This window comes from Andrographis paniculata, unplaced genomic scaffold (assembly GCF_009805555.1).
Source record: "Andrographis paniculata isolate CXL003 unplaced genomic scaffold, ASM980555v1 Contig53END, whole genome shotgun sequence".
Taxonomy (NCBI): domain Eukaryota; kingdom Viridiplantae; phylum Streptophyta; class Magnoliopsida; order Lamiales; family Acanthaceae; genus Andrographis; species Andrographis paniculata.
The window spans coordinates 1,641,197-1,655,230 of record NW_026137588.1 but is presented as its reverse complement, the minus strand read 5'-3'; the positions used below and the strand labels follow the sequence as shown (position 1 = coordinate 1,655,230).

Below are 14,034 nucleotides of genomic sequence, written 5' to 3'. Positions count from 1 at the left end.
TATTATATTTATATAATTAATATATAATCTATATATTTATCGTATATTATTTGTGTTTATAATTGCCTGCTGTCAATATTGTATTGAATTTTGTATATTGACACAGTCACACAATAAACACCCCATGTATATAAGGGTGTGTTGGTTTGCAAGATTTTCAAGAAATTTTACTATTTATCATTTTTTTTTATTAAAAAAATATCAAATCAATTATATATTTTTTATTTTTTATATTATATTATTACATTTAAAACATGACATCAACACCTATTTATATCATATAATAGAACTATTCTAATTCAAAATTTTTACCATTCAAATTTCAACTCAAAATCCAAACTCTAAATCCTTCAATGATACTTACACTTCTCAGACTTTCCATTATTATCTGATCCTCGTGTACAAATTTATATATATTATTCTTTAATTTATTTAAATTATTTTATTACGTATAGTAATAAAATATTTTATAAAGATATACTCGGTCCGTCCAAGTAAAAAAAGTCCGTTTATTCTTATTTTATCGTCCATCATAAATATACCTATTATTATTATTATCAATCTCTCCTAAATAATATTCTTACAATCCAATATATTTACATCAAAATCATTCAATAAATTTTAAATCTACATGAATTGCTTATTGTAATAATAAAATACAAGATTTTTTAAAAATATATAAGAAATATAGCATGTGTTTGTTTGGAGATTTGAATTTTGAGTTAGGATTTAAATAGTAAAAGTTTTGAATTGAAATAATTGTATGATGTGATATAAATAAGCGTTGATGTGATGTTTTGAATGTAAAATTGATTTTTAATTAATATAGAAAATTAAAAATATATATTTGATTTGATATTTTTGGAAAAAAAAAAATTAGATGAATAATAAATTTTTCATAAAATCCAACAAACAAACACACCAATAATTACTAAAATCGACATATAAAATGATTTTGAATGGATCAAAATGAATAGATTAATATGGGAGGAAGTTTAACTAATACTCCTTCCGTCATCCAATTACTTGTTAAAAAAAAAAAAGTAGAAAATGTAATATTTTGTTATTAGAAAAAAAAATGAAAATGAATTTGGATAAAAAAAAAAAGAGTTAAATTGCATAAAATCTACCTGTAGTTTTATGAAATTGTTCTAAATTTTCTATACTACTAAAATTGCGTCAAACTCCTTCGTGGTTTCATAAACTCTGCGTCTAACCTCCTCGGCGGTCCTTATTTAAGGGTGTTTGACCTAAATGTGCTCAAATTGCAAATAAATTTTAGAATTTCAATTTCTAAACCCCTAAAATTACAAATATATTCATTTTTCTTATATTTAGCTTCAAAAAATAATAAATATATTAAAAAATAGTTATTTTGTCACGTTTTAAGAGTTTATTTTCACTGCTTTTTAGACTAAATATAACAAAAATAAATATATTTGTAATTTTAAGGATTTAAAAATTGAGATTCTAAAATTTATTCGCAGTTTGAGCGCATTTAGGTCAAATACCATTAAATAAGGACCGTCAAGTGGGTTAGACGCAGAGTTTACGAAATCACGATAGAGTTTAACGTAGTTTTAAAAGTACGAGAGATTTTGTACAATTTCGTAAAACCACATGTGAATTTTGTAAAATTTAATAAAATAAAATAAAATAAAAAAAATCGAATTTGGATGAGTGAGAGATCACTAAAATTATTAGGTAATAAAAGCTGCCACTATACACGTGACACGCGTTCAAGGTGGGGCTCCTAGGCCGACAAAATGATTGAATGCTGAAGTTGACTTTATGGGGATGTAGTGTTGACTTGTGAAGAATTTATTAGACGACGGCTGAGGTTTAGCGGTTTGAAAATTAGGTGGAAAAAGTCAATCTTTTGCAGCCAGCCTGTATTCTGTTCACATCTCTCGCCAACTGCAGCCGTCGATATCAATCATCGACGGCTCATACGATATTTACGTGGTCTCAGCATGTACTCCACGCTCCCTCTGTCCAATAAATGTTGGACACGTGTCCTTGGAGTACAAATTAAAATAGTTAATGCTATTTCCAAAGTTTTGTTTATTTCTTTTGTGGTTTATTTTTGGATTAATACATATATATTTTAACTTAAGTAATATTCCATTTATCTGTGTAATATGGGTGTATTACCGTAGATACGAAAATTTAAATAAAATATAATTAATAAGTAATTAAAAAATGTATTAGTAAAAATAATTATTATTTAGTAAAAATAATTATAGATTAAAATTAAGATAAATAAATAGTTTAATTAAAATTAAGAAAATTATAAAATTTAAAATTTAAAATGTGATTAAAGTACATAATTATATTTCCAAAAATAGAAAAGACAAATTATGTGGGACTGACGAAAATAGAAAATAGAGACAAATTATGTGGGACGGAAAGAGTACTTCCTCCGTTCATAAATATATTCTTAATTTGATTAAGTATGAGATTTAAAGAATATTGATATTATATTAGTAGTTGGTAAAAAATATGGATAAAGGATTTTTTTGCCCTTGTGAATATATTATTGTAAAAAGTAGTGACAATTGTCTAATAAAAATGAAAAAAGTAAGGATAAATTTATGGTGATATGATTATTTATGAAAAGAAGATTATTGTTTTAAGACGGATAAAAATGATAAACTAAGACTATTTTATTGGAACCGAAGAAATAATTTAATACTCTCTGTTATCTCTAATATTTAGATTTGTTTTTACGAAAATCTTAATATTTTTATAATATTGGAAAAATATAATAGTTGAAAATTAAATTATTTTTATTTTTAAATAAAAATATATAATAAAATAAGTGTAGGATGATAAACAGGTATAAAAAAAATATATTAGTAATTAATAATAATATCCACAATTATTAAAAAAATGTAAACATTTGAATTGAACAAATAAAAATATAAATATATAAACAGTAAAAGTAAAAAAAAAATCTTAGAAGATTTTTTTTTTATTTTTTTTGTTCTCAATCTTATAATATATGACATTTATCTATTTTTAATATATTTATTCTTAAATTTTAACCTTTTATATATAAGATTTACTTACGACACTCTTTATTTTTATTTATATTTAAAATTTTTATTTTTATTATTTTTTATAAAACTAGTGTAATATTAATTATAATTAAATAAATAAATATATACATTTTTTTTTATTTGTATTACATAAATTTTATTATTTATAAGATAATATTCATATATTATATATATTTTATTGAGATATAATGCTAAGATATTTAAGTATATATTCTAATTTTTTTTTAATCATATATATTAATTCATATTTTTAAAGTACCAACAACACTAATTATATAAAAAATAATAAAATAATATCATAAATTATTATTACTAACTTACTAATAGAAAATAGCTAAATAAAAATACCCGAAATAAATGGATCATCTGTTTCGGAATAATTTTATTAAAATTTTGTGTAGACAGAAAAGTAAAAAAAACTACCAAAAAAAATTTCAAAAAGAATATTTTCTTTTGAACTAAAATTTAAATCAAAATTTCAATTTCAAACAAAGACTAAACAAACCCTTCTAAAAATATATCATATACTTATTTATGATAAAAATGACTATAAATGTATACTATAATTATATAAGGCCTCTTTGCTTTTTTATATTTATGTGCAATCAGTTTATAGTAAATAATTTTATTTATTCATAATTTTATTAATTTTACTTTAACAAATAATAATTAACTGTCAATTTATTTTAATAAAATTTTTTATTTACTTACTATTTTGATTATAAAAAATAATAATTAATTTGTCACTATTTTTTATAGTTCTCATCACTTTTTTTTTATCAAAATTTTAATAATTTTTTTATAATATTATCACTTTATTTTTTATTTATTTCTCTTTAATATTAAAATATTATTCTTTTAAATTTCTATAATAAAAAAAAAAAAAGAAAAAAGAAGGTGGGGACAGGAATAATGGGCCTACCAAAAATGATTATTATTACTATTATTTGGGAGATAGGCCATTGGGCCTTTGGAATGTGGCCTACTAGGATTAGAGGATTTTGTAATATGTGTTCTATGTTTAATGAAGTGAGAATTTATGTGAGAACGTTACAAAAACAAATAAATGGGCTAGTGAATGATGTCTTTTGGGAAGGAAAAAATTAACACAAATTCATGAGTTTAAATCGCTTATGCTTTCGGATCTTGTTATAAATGGTTCGTCTAATCTAATATTTTTTTTTGTTCTAATTTGCAGGCTATTAAATTCAATTGAAGATTTATCCATGCACTAAAAAACTAACAATTAGGAATTCACACCTTATATATTTAAAAAATAACATAAATTCACTTTTATCTTTTTCTTTTTTTTTTTTTTTTATCCTAAGAAACTATGTAGAATGTATTCTCTCACATTGTTCTTTATTTTTCAATACTCAGGGTATTTTGGTAAGAAGAAAAGGGTAGCACTTTTGAAATCTTCTTGAAAAAAAATCCTATTCGACAAATCATCCTCTGTATACCTCTATGGGCCTTCATTGAGTAGGCACCAATCACAGGATATCATCTAAAAATATCACGGTTGTTGCCAATTGGAGAAATACCAAAAGGTTCTCAAATAGATGCACCTAAAAGGAAAGCCATTAAAGATGAGGATTTATGGAGATTGAAATTTAATCAATGACATGAAAATAAAAAATTTAATTCTTGAATGAGCAATTAAACCATTGATTGAGGATTTGATCGTCTATAAAAAGGGATCAAGGCATTGAAGGGATCATCATCATACCACAATTCACACCTTGAGTTGAAGGATTGAGGGAGACGATTGGAGAAAAAGAGACACAAGAAGATCACCATCATCATAATTTGATCGTTTTTGTTTATTTTAATTATGAGTAGCTAATATTCTAGTTCTAGTATGAGGTTAAAATTAGATTCGGAATTTGGATTTTTTAGATGAGATTTTGATTTGAATTAAATCTTGTTAGTAAATTGGTATTTGTGCACTTTCGGTGATTCATGTCTATGATTGTTTTATATAATTTATTTTTATCATGATTGAATCTTATATTGATTTAAGAATTGAGTGCGAACAAAATATTTGCATCCATAATTATGTATTTATTCGGTAAATAGGTTGACAAGCTTGGTCTAGAAATTACATAATCAAATATTTTAATCTTTCTGTAATCGATTGAATATTTGAATTGAGTTTTCTGACGCTATTTTCGGTTCGGAAAATTATTCTACGATCGGAGCTAGTTTATCTTTTCGATTAGGGGCGTGGTTAGTTAGCCGTACCATTGCCGCCAATGTGGTAAATAAAAATTGGATGTTATGATCGTGTTTAATGCCTATAAGTAATTTATCAATTGAATAATAATATTATTTCAAATCATTGATCGGGTCTTTTTATCCAATTTCTTATTTATTCCATGGACTAGATGTTTAATCAGCACTTGAAATCTAATTTTAACTTCTTTTTTTTATTTTATTTGAATTAATAAGTTTAATATCTACCCCTTACATTTAATTGTGACAAAATAGAAAATATTTTACACAGTCCCTGTGGATTCGACCTCGATCAGCACTGCTTACTACGCAACAATGTTTGTTGAAGAATTTTAATGGAAGCTTCAAAGGCTACCAATGGATCAAAATTTTTAATCATTATAATATATGTTGAGGATCATAATATTATTAGAACTTTTGAAGAGCTCTAATCAGCCGTGGAATATTTGAAAAATAAATTTGAGTTCAAATACTTTGGAAAGACAAAGTTCTATTATGGTCTGTAAATTGAATATGTGAAAAATCTAATATTTATCCACCAAAACGCTTATAGTTATAAAATATTAAAGTGATTTTATATAGATAATACAAGTTAGTTAAGTACCCAAATGCTCATTATGTCGTTTTAGCATAACAAGGATCCATTTAGACAAAAAAAAAAAAAATGATAGAAGAGATATTTGGTCATGAAGTACCATATCTCCATGTAATATGTGCAATTATGTACTTAGCGAATAGCACAAGGTCAAATCTTGCATTTGTAGTAAAATTTATTAGCCCGATTTAGTTAATATTCTATTAAACAACATTGGAATGAAGTTAAACATATTCCACGCTATCTCAAAGGGACAAGTGATCTTGGCCTATTTTATCAGAATAATTTCGACACGAATTATTAAGCTATGCCGATTTTGAATATGTATTTGACCTGTATTAAGCTAAATTTCAAACCGGCTATATATTTACATATGGTGATATTGTGATATCTTGGAGATACACCAAACAAAATATAACTGCCACATCATGAAATCATGCCGAGATATTGGCTATTTATGAAGCCAGTCAAAAATGTGTTTGATTGAGGTCAGTGACCCATCATATAAAAGATAATTGTGGATTAATATATGAAATATAAAGATTACCCAATAATTATATATGAAGATAATGCATGTTTCATTGTTTAATTAAAAAGTGAATATATCAAATGAGATATCTTACCAAAATTCTTCTTTACACATGATTTTCAAAAGAACGATGAAATTAATGTGTAACAAATTCGACCATTTGATAATTTTGTATATTTATTAATAAGACTCTATCAACAACAACATTCAACAAATTAATTAAATGAATTGAAACGTGTCGGCTTAGAGATTATAAGTAAAATCCAAATGAGGTGGAAAAAATTAGAGTAATAATGATGTATTATTCTTTTTTCATTGGAATTTTTCTCTAATAAGATTTTAACAAAATACTTTTTGCGTAAAAATATCCAAGGGAGAGTATTATATACAAAGTGTATGTAGATGTGTACGTTCATAGAGATGTGCATATATGTAGATGGATGTGTTGTTGTTGTTGTTGGAATAATTCTCCATATTAAATATAATTATACTAACATAATATAATATATATATTTTCTCCAATCACAAATTGACAAAAAATTAATATTTTTTATATTATCAATATAGTTTTCCATACTCCAAATAAAAAATACATCAACACAAACATATAAAATAAATAAACCCGAAATTTTTGCACACTCAATTCACTCTATCCTCTCTCTCTCACTCACTCTCTTCTCATTATCTTTTTATTATTCTCTTTCTATCACTGAAAAAAAAAAAAAAAAAGCAAATATCATGAATAATGAGATACGGTGTGGCGCGAAATAGATAGTTACCAAAGTTCGCGCCAAACTAATAATAAAAAAATTGGCCCAAAATATCGCGCCTTATTATATTTTATTTAAAAAATAAATAATATTTTATGATAAGACACCGTTTTACGCATCTTATTTTGGCACCGTTTTACACATCTTATTTAATTTTTCTTTTAAAAAAATTGAAGGTGCTAAATGTAGCGCCTATTGTTTTTTTTTAAAAAAATTGTACTTGCCACCATTTACCATCTGTATCTATCATTGAAATATATAAAATATTATTATTTTATTATATTAGTAATAATTATTTATTACCTTTTAATATTAGTACTCCATATTAATTTTATTTTTATAAATACATAATAATTTTTATTATAATTAAATTATTTATTATTATTGTAAAGTACTACTTAGTTTTGCCCTAAAATTAAAATTAAGATATAACAGTCATCACACGTTGCTTTCTTTGCATTCTTCTTCTCCTCCCTCATGTTTTTCATTCTTCTTCTTCCTCGTCTTCTCCTGTTGTGCCGCCGCCGGTGAAACACGCAGGCCAATACATCGCCTGCCTTCCGCTAACCCTCTGTCAAATAATTTCCACGGCCCCGTGAACGAGCAAGATTTGTGCGATCCATGGATGAGCAAGATTCACTGTGTTGTCGGTGAGCTGAAGAGGAGGAGGTTTTGGAGTGAGAAAGAGTACAATTTCGCCCTAATCATACTCCTTCGATTTATTTAGTAAGCATGTAAGTATTTCCTAAATCTATTACTTATGCTAGCTATTTTGTTCTTCGATTTGGTATATTTCATAAATCTTACCGTGGGTGTTTTTTTTGTATATTGTGCGAATAATTAATCAATTTTACTAGTGATTTCTTTCTCGAGTGATTTTTCTGGGTAGTTACAATTCAGACACTGGCAGTCTTATTCGGTATTTTCTTAGGAATTTTGACAATGAAATTATGTTTCCGGGCCATAATGCAAATGCCTTTGTTTTATTTCCAAACAATTTCTTTAGGGTGTTTATTTGTTATGCAAGTGCTTGTTTTGTATATATATCTACAATATAAAATGTCTTTTTGGTACCCTTTAATAATTTGATGCTCATATGGCAATCGATTGCAGAAAAATGCAATTAGACTTGAGGATAAGGAGAAGAGAGAAAAAGAGTTGTTGGAACAAATTGTAGCAGAAGTTGAGGAGTACAAAGTTGAGTTTTACAAAAAGCGATAGCTTGCTTGCGAAACCACCAAAACTGCCAATCGAAAAAATAAGAAGGTAAGAGTAATGACAATATTTGCTATTCACAAGTGATATGTTGTTGCTAAACTATTTTCAATTTGATCCATATTATTATTAATCCTTGCAAATTATCCAAAATCTAAACTTCTCAAAATGGTATTGTCTCTCTACCCTATTGTTTATTGTCAAATGTGTTGTAGCTTAGATTGGATGTTTTTCCAGGCTCGGTTTACTTGTGTTTTCAATTTTGTTTTGGCCCTATTCATCAAAATTCTTCCTTTTAAAAATATAAAAACTAAACATATATTTTATTTAAAACTTTGATGTGCCAATATATTGTGCGATGGAAGTGATTTGAGAAGTGCATCTCTAAACCTAGAAGCAATTTGAGTGAAAGCGAGATAAAGCTTGTGGGTGGAGGGGTCCGTACAAGCCAGACCACTACATGTACTAAGTAAGAAATGCGAAACGAAACAAGAACAGACAAACATACACTTTGATCAATGTTATTCTACAAAAAAAGGACATTCAACACGTATAAACATGGAGTTGGATGTAATTCAAAAGAATTTGGTGTGTCATCAGTAAATATGAGTTAGGAGAGAGTCTTGAATATTTTGGAATCATTGAATGTATTATGGAGTTATCTGACGATCTTCACCCGAATATGAAGATTGTATTGTTTAGGTGTCGTTGGGCGGATCCAACATGTGGCGTGCGGAAACATCGTGCTTATCATCTTGTGGATGTTAATTTCAGATTTTTATTGCGTACAAAATAGCATTATATTCTTGCACAACAAGCAAAACAAATTTTTTATATGGATTATCCAAGTGCAACAAATGAACGGTCTTTTTGGAAAGTTGTGGTACGTACTATGCCTCAATGTGTTGTAAAAGTGACATGTGATTAAATAATTTTTCAATTAGAAAATATTTGTGATTTGCTTGAGTGAATTGATAGAAATGAAAGGTTGAGATTAGTTGACACAGATTAGGAAGCATTATCCGAAGATCAACATTCAGATTAGGAAGCAATAAAGGTATTTTTTATTTCAAATTTACGAGACAATTGCTTGCAAATTTAATCATTGATTAATTGATCAACAAAGTATAAATGATCTTATGCTATTTAATTTTTGTAGGAATATTGAAAGATGGTTGGAGAATTCATCTCAATAACATTGTTGTAAGCCAACGCTTAAGTTAAGTGTTTATTTCTTTAACCCACTTTTTAACTCATTTTTGTACATTTGATATTGTATCTTATATACCAATTTTGAGTGAACCAAGTTATGTTGGTGTTTTAGAAATTTATATTTCAGAAAATGCAACCTTAAGAAAAAAGATGGTCCTATCTATGACTTACTACATTGTGGCTTTGATTTGATAAAACGATTCTACAAATTCTCATATGTAATCTGCTGAAGTGTTCCTGATAAACTTTTTTTATATTAAAATTTCATTTGCCCATATTTGATTGCAACAGATCTCAATTGCCAATTCAAGTGTTCTCGTTCATTTTATTATATTGGATAGCCCATCATTGATCCCAAAATTTCTCATATGTAATTTGTTGAAGTCTTCCTAATTGCCCTTAATTAAGTTTTAAAATTAGCTGAAATTCATTGCCATGTATTTATCTATGTAAGCTGTTGGTGTTGCATGTTTGAAAGTAGATAAGCAATGTGGTATTGTAGCAGCATTGTGATAAAACTGTTACTAATTCGAAAATAAAGAAAATGAAAAAGAAAAAGAAGTGATTAGATGGATGATAAAATTTTGGAGATTCTAGTTATTATGTACAGGTTAAGCTTATAATAGTGTCATGTGACATTATATATTTTTATTCAGTAGAGAAGATGGAAGAAGTCGAGCAGAACAACTATTGCATATCCTGAGACAGATAGATCCAATATTTCTTTCTCTATCGAGTATCAGAGAAACATAGGTTGTCTTTCTGCTTATGATTTGATTCAGAAATTTCATACAATGTGTATTAGTGGATTCTGTTCACTTGGATGAGGAAAGGTACACTCACAATAAACAACTCGACCGTACAAGCAAGTTTTCCAATTTACCATGTTAGTTAGTGTTCCTTCCCCTTTCCATTGGGCCTTCCCATCTTGCATTGCTTTAAAAAATTCAAATATTTCATTTTATGATTATTTTGTCCCTACTTCAGCTGCATTTGTATCTCCAAGTCGCGATGCATTATTTTTAGGGGAAATGGTCATGGTATATCTTCCGCATTGTGCAGATACAAACCATGAAGTTAGAAAAACTTCTCCACAAATCTGTAATTAATATTATTCCTTAATCTCCTTAATTTGATGTTCTTTTTCCATTGTCTGTTTTAATATGAGCAAAATTTATCATATACTTTATATATTGTTTTATGCTTATTAATATAGATCTTCGTGTTGACATTACCTTGTACGTGCAGATTCTTGATTTATTTTTCAGTATCTCTCTTTCATTGCAGAGGGCATCAAACTCTAGTTTTGGACTTGACATTGAATCATGTTATAGTGTTTTGTCTGCACTTGAGGATGTTATTTATATTTTAAGAAGTGTAAGTGAGAAATTCCTTTTCGATTTATTAAAAGAACAATACGAATGTAGGATCGTATTTCAAGTTTTGGTAATTTTTAGAATGCATCACTTGACCCATCAGAAGTGTTCAACAGGATTGTTTCCTCTATTTGTCTGTTATTATCAAAGAATGGGGTAACAATTTTAGGTATTCAAGTCAGTTTTGAATAATCAATGTGAATGAATGAATGACCACTGTTGTAGCTAACTAGGTCTGGGAATTTGTCTTTGGTTTTTGTTTAGGTGAAAATGGCACAGTTAATGGGCAGGGTGATGTGTTGATGGTCTTACCTCATTGGAATAATGTTCTCGGATAACATTTAGATATCCAATATCATTTTTCTCAACTCCCCCTCATGGAATGTCTATTCTGTCTACAGTAGGTCCTCATGAATCTCGATCAATTCATTTGGCACCGTTATTCGGCTGCGAATTCAAACCGTGACAACGGCCCCGCTATGTAAGCATAAATGATACGGATTTGGTGCGGTTTTTTCCGCACCAAATGGCCTTTTCGGTAGTGTATTACTCCATCCATCACATAAAAATTATCTATATTACTATAGATACAGAATTTTATAAGGGATATAATTAGTAAATATAAATGGATATTTTAATTGCATAATTAAAAAAAGTAATTACAAGAATAAATAAAGACAAAATATCACATCATCAAATCACATTGACTTTTTTCCACCAATTTTCTTTCCCAAAAGTGTTTTCCCCTCAAAATTTCCCTACGCCCATGCCAAATTTTCCTCCAACTAAAATTCACACATCACCATTTTATATATATATATATATACGAGCAATCAGACATAATAAACCAAAATCAAACACAAACTTCTCTAAAAACATTCAGACACTTACAACATACTTTTCCTCTAACTAAATTCACAAAATCATTAGTTTTTCACTCCCATAAATAAACAACCAGACTTTCCTCTACAAAGCAGATCATTTAAAATCAAGGTCTACCCAAACCTCTACACACACATACACACAAAAAAAAGGTTAAAACACACCTTACAAAAATATAGCATAATAGGCTATTAGAATTCCTATTGGAAAAATATGATGACGCCGGAGATCCAAGGAAATGAGCATTTGTCAAAGCTGCAACGGAAATTAATTGCTCTAGGAAGACTATTACAAGACATTAAAAAACTGCATAAAAGAAACAGTTCAAAGGTGAGTATGTCAGTGTACACAAGAAAATGAATATTGTAAGAAAATATAAGATCAACCTGATTTGGAAGCAATTGAAAGGTAATCAGTACTGCAACAGTCTTTGATTAGGAACCTAGAAAAGGGGATACAATGCTAAAAAATAACAGTACATAATGGGTTCAAGCAAAACAAATCAGAGCCCATACAAGTGCTATTAAACCTGAACTCACCGAGGCAAATAAGCATGCAAGGTTAAAGTTTTCCTTTCAAGCACTTGATGTTTTTTCGGTGCATTGAAAATGCACAATTTCATAGTATGCAAATACAGTTCATATTGATGAGAAATGATTCTATTAGTCCAAAGCTAGCCATCGATTTTACTTGATCCTGTTGGAAAAGGATCCACATAATACATGCAAAAACAAAAATTCATTTAAAAAATTATGTTTATGTGCGCAGTATCCTGACCTATATGGGAAAATGATGGGACATTACTATTTGATAGAAAAATTAGAATTTTTCCATTCACTGAGAAGGTCTCATCAATGAGGTCAAACAAAAATCGAGTGGTCGGTACATTAGAAATAAAACTAATACAATTTGTAAGAAATGATGTTATAAAAAGTTATTTGATTAATTAGCTTAGTTATAATTTACATCTAAAAATACATTAAATGTAAGAAAACTGTTCGTGGATGTCTTCCACTCTCTCATTTAGAGTATAGACCCAATGTTTTCTCGTAATTAATGTTGCATTTCAGTTGATCTATATGTACATCTTCTAAAATGACAAAAAATATGGTTAATGTTAAGGTAGGTTATCCTAACAATCAAAGAAAAGTGGCCAGTCAATTTTTCAAAAACTATATTCATCCTGTAAGACAATGCAAAACCACATTTAAAGGGGGATGATCAAGTTTTTTTTACATGCAGCAACATATGATGGTTTCAATATTATCCTTACTCAACAACCAACTAATTCTCCATATATGGATGTAAAGGATTTAGGATGGTTTTAAGCAATTCAGAGTTTAGAAATGGAGAAATGATGCAAGAATGTTAATGAGCTTGTAGATGCAGTCCTAACAAGCTATAATGAATTGACACAACAAAATCTCAACAAGGTATTCTTAAGTTTACAATGTTGTATGATTGAAGTAATAAACTTAAGGGAGACAATACTTACAAGCTTCCATATTTGAGAAAAGACAGTTTATTTAAAATTGAAAACCTCCCAAATCAGCTTATTGGTCCTATGAGATTAGTTCATGAATGCATGCAATATCTTATTGGAAAATGACAAGAGAAGGGACTTGAAAGACTTAACAACTTGAGATGAATTTTTGAAACATATTTACTATGAGTATATGCCACAAATTGGAAGAAAAATCATGCTAAAACTGTTCACATAGAAATCATCACAACCATGATTGAATTTCCAGCACAAAATAGTGACAAATAAACAAATTTGACCAATAACAAAGCACATTTTCAACACACCACAATACATATAAGAACATGAATGAATTTCAAGCCCAAAACATTGATCAATTATCCAAATCTAGCAATAACGGCTTGTATTTTCGAGCACATACCAAAAATAGAAAGATTCCATCAGAAAACTTTACAAACACTTTAATACCGAAAAAAGAAACACATATCCACTCAAACAATAAAGAGTTAGAGTAGATATCACCAAAGTCGTCATTACGACATGAATGCAGGGTAACCTGAAATAGGGAAGGAGATTTCATCTTCATCATGCTCGTCTTCAGAATCAGGGACGAATCGTAAATTCACCTAAATATCATCATTTTCCTTCACACAGAGAGTACCGCCTTCAAGCTCG

At 28.0% G+C, this 14,034-nt stretch overlaps 1 long non-coding RNA gene across 1 annotated transcript; it reads left to right on the top strand.

The window, feature by feature from the left end:
- The first annotated feature begins 7,705 nt into the window (after positions 1 to 7,705).
- LOC127255336 (uncharacterized) lies at positions 7,706 to 9,679 on the top strand. The gene is made up of 3 exons (XR_007839605.1): positions 7,706 to 7,925; positions 8,305 to 9,463; positions 9,566 to 9,679. It is a non-coding gene; the product is annotated as an uncharacterized LOC127255336 (long non-coding RNA).
- The last annotated feature ends 4,355 nt before the right edge of the window (positions 9,680 to 14,034 follow it).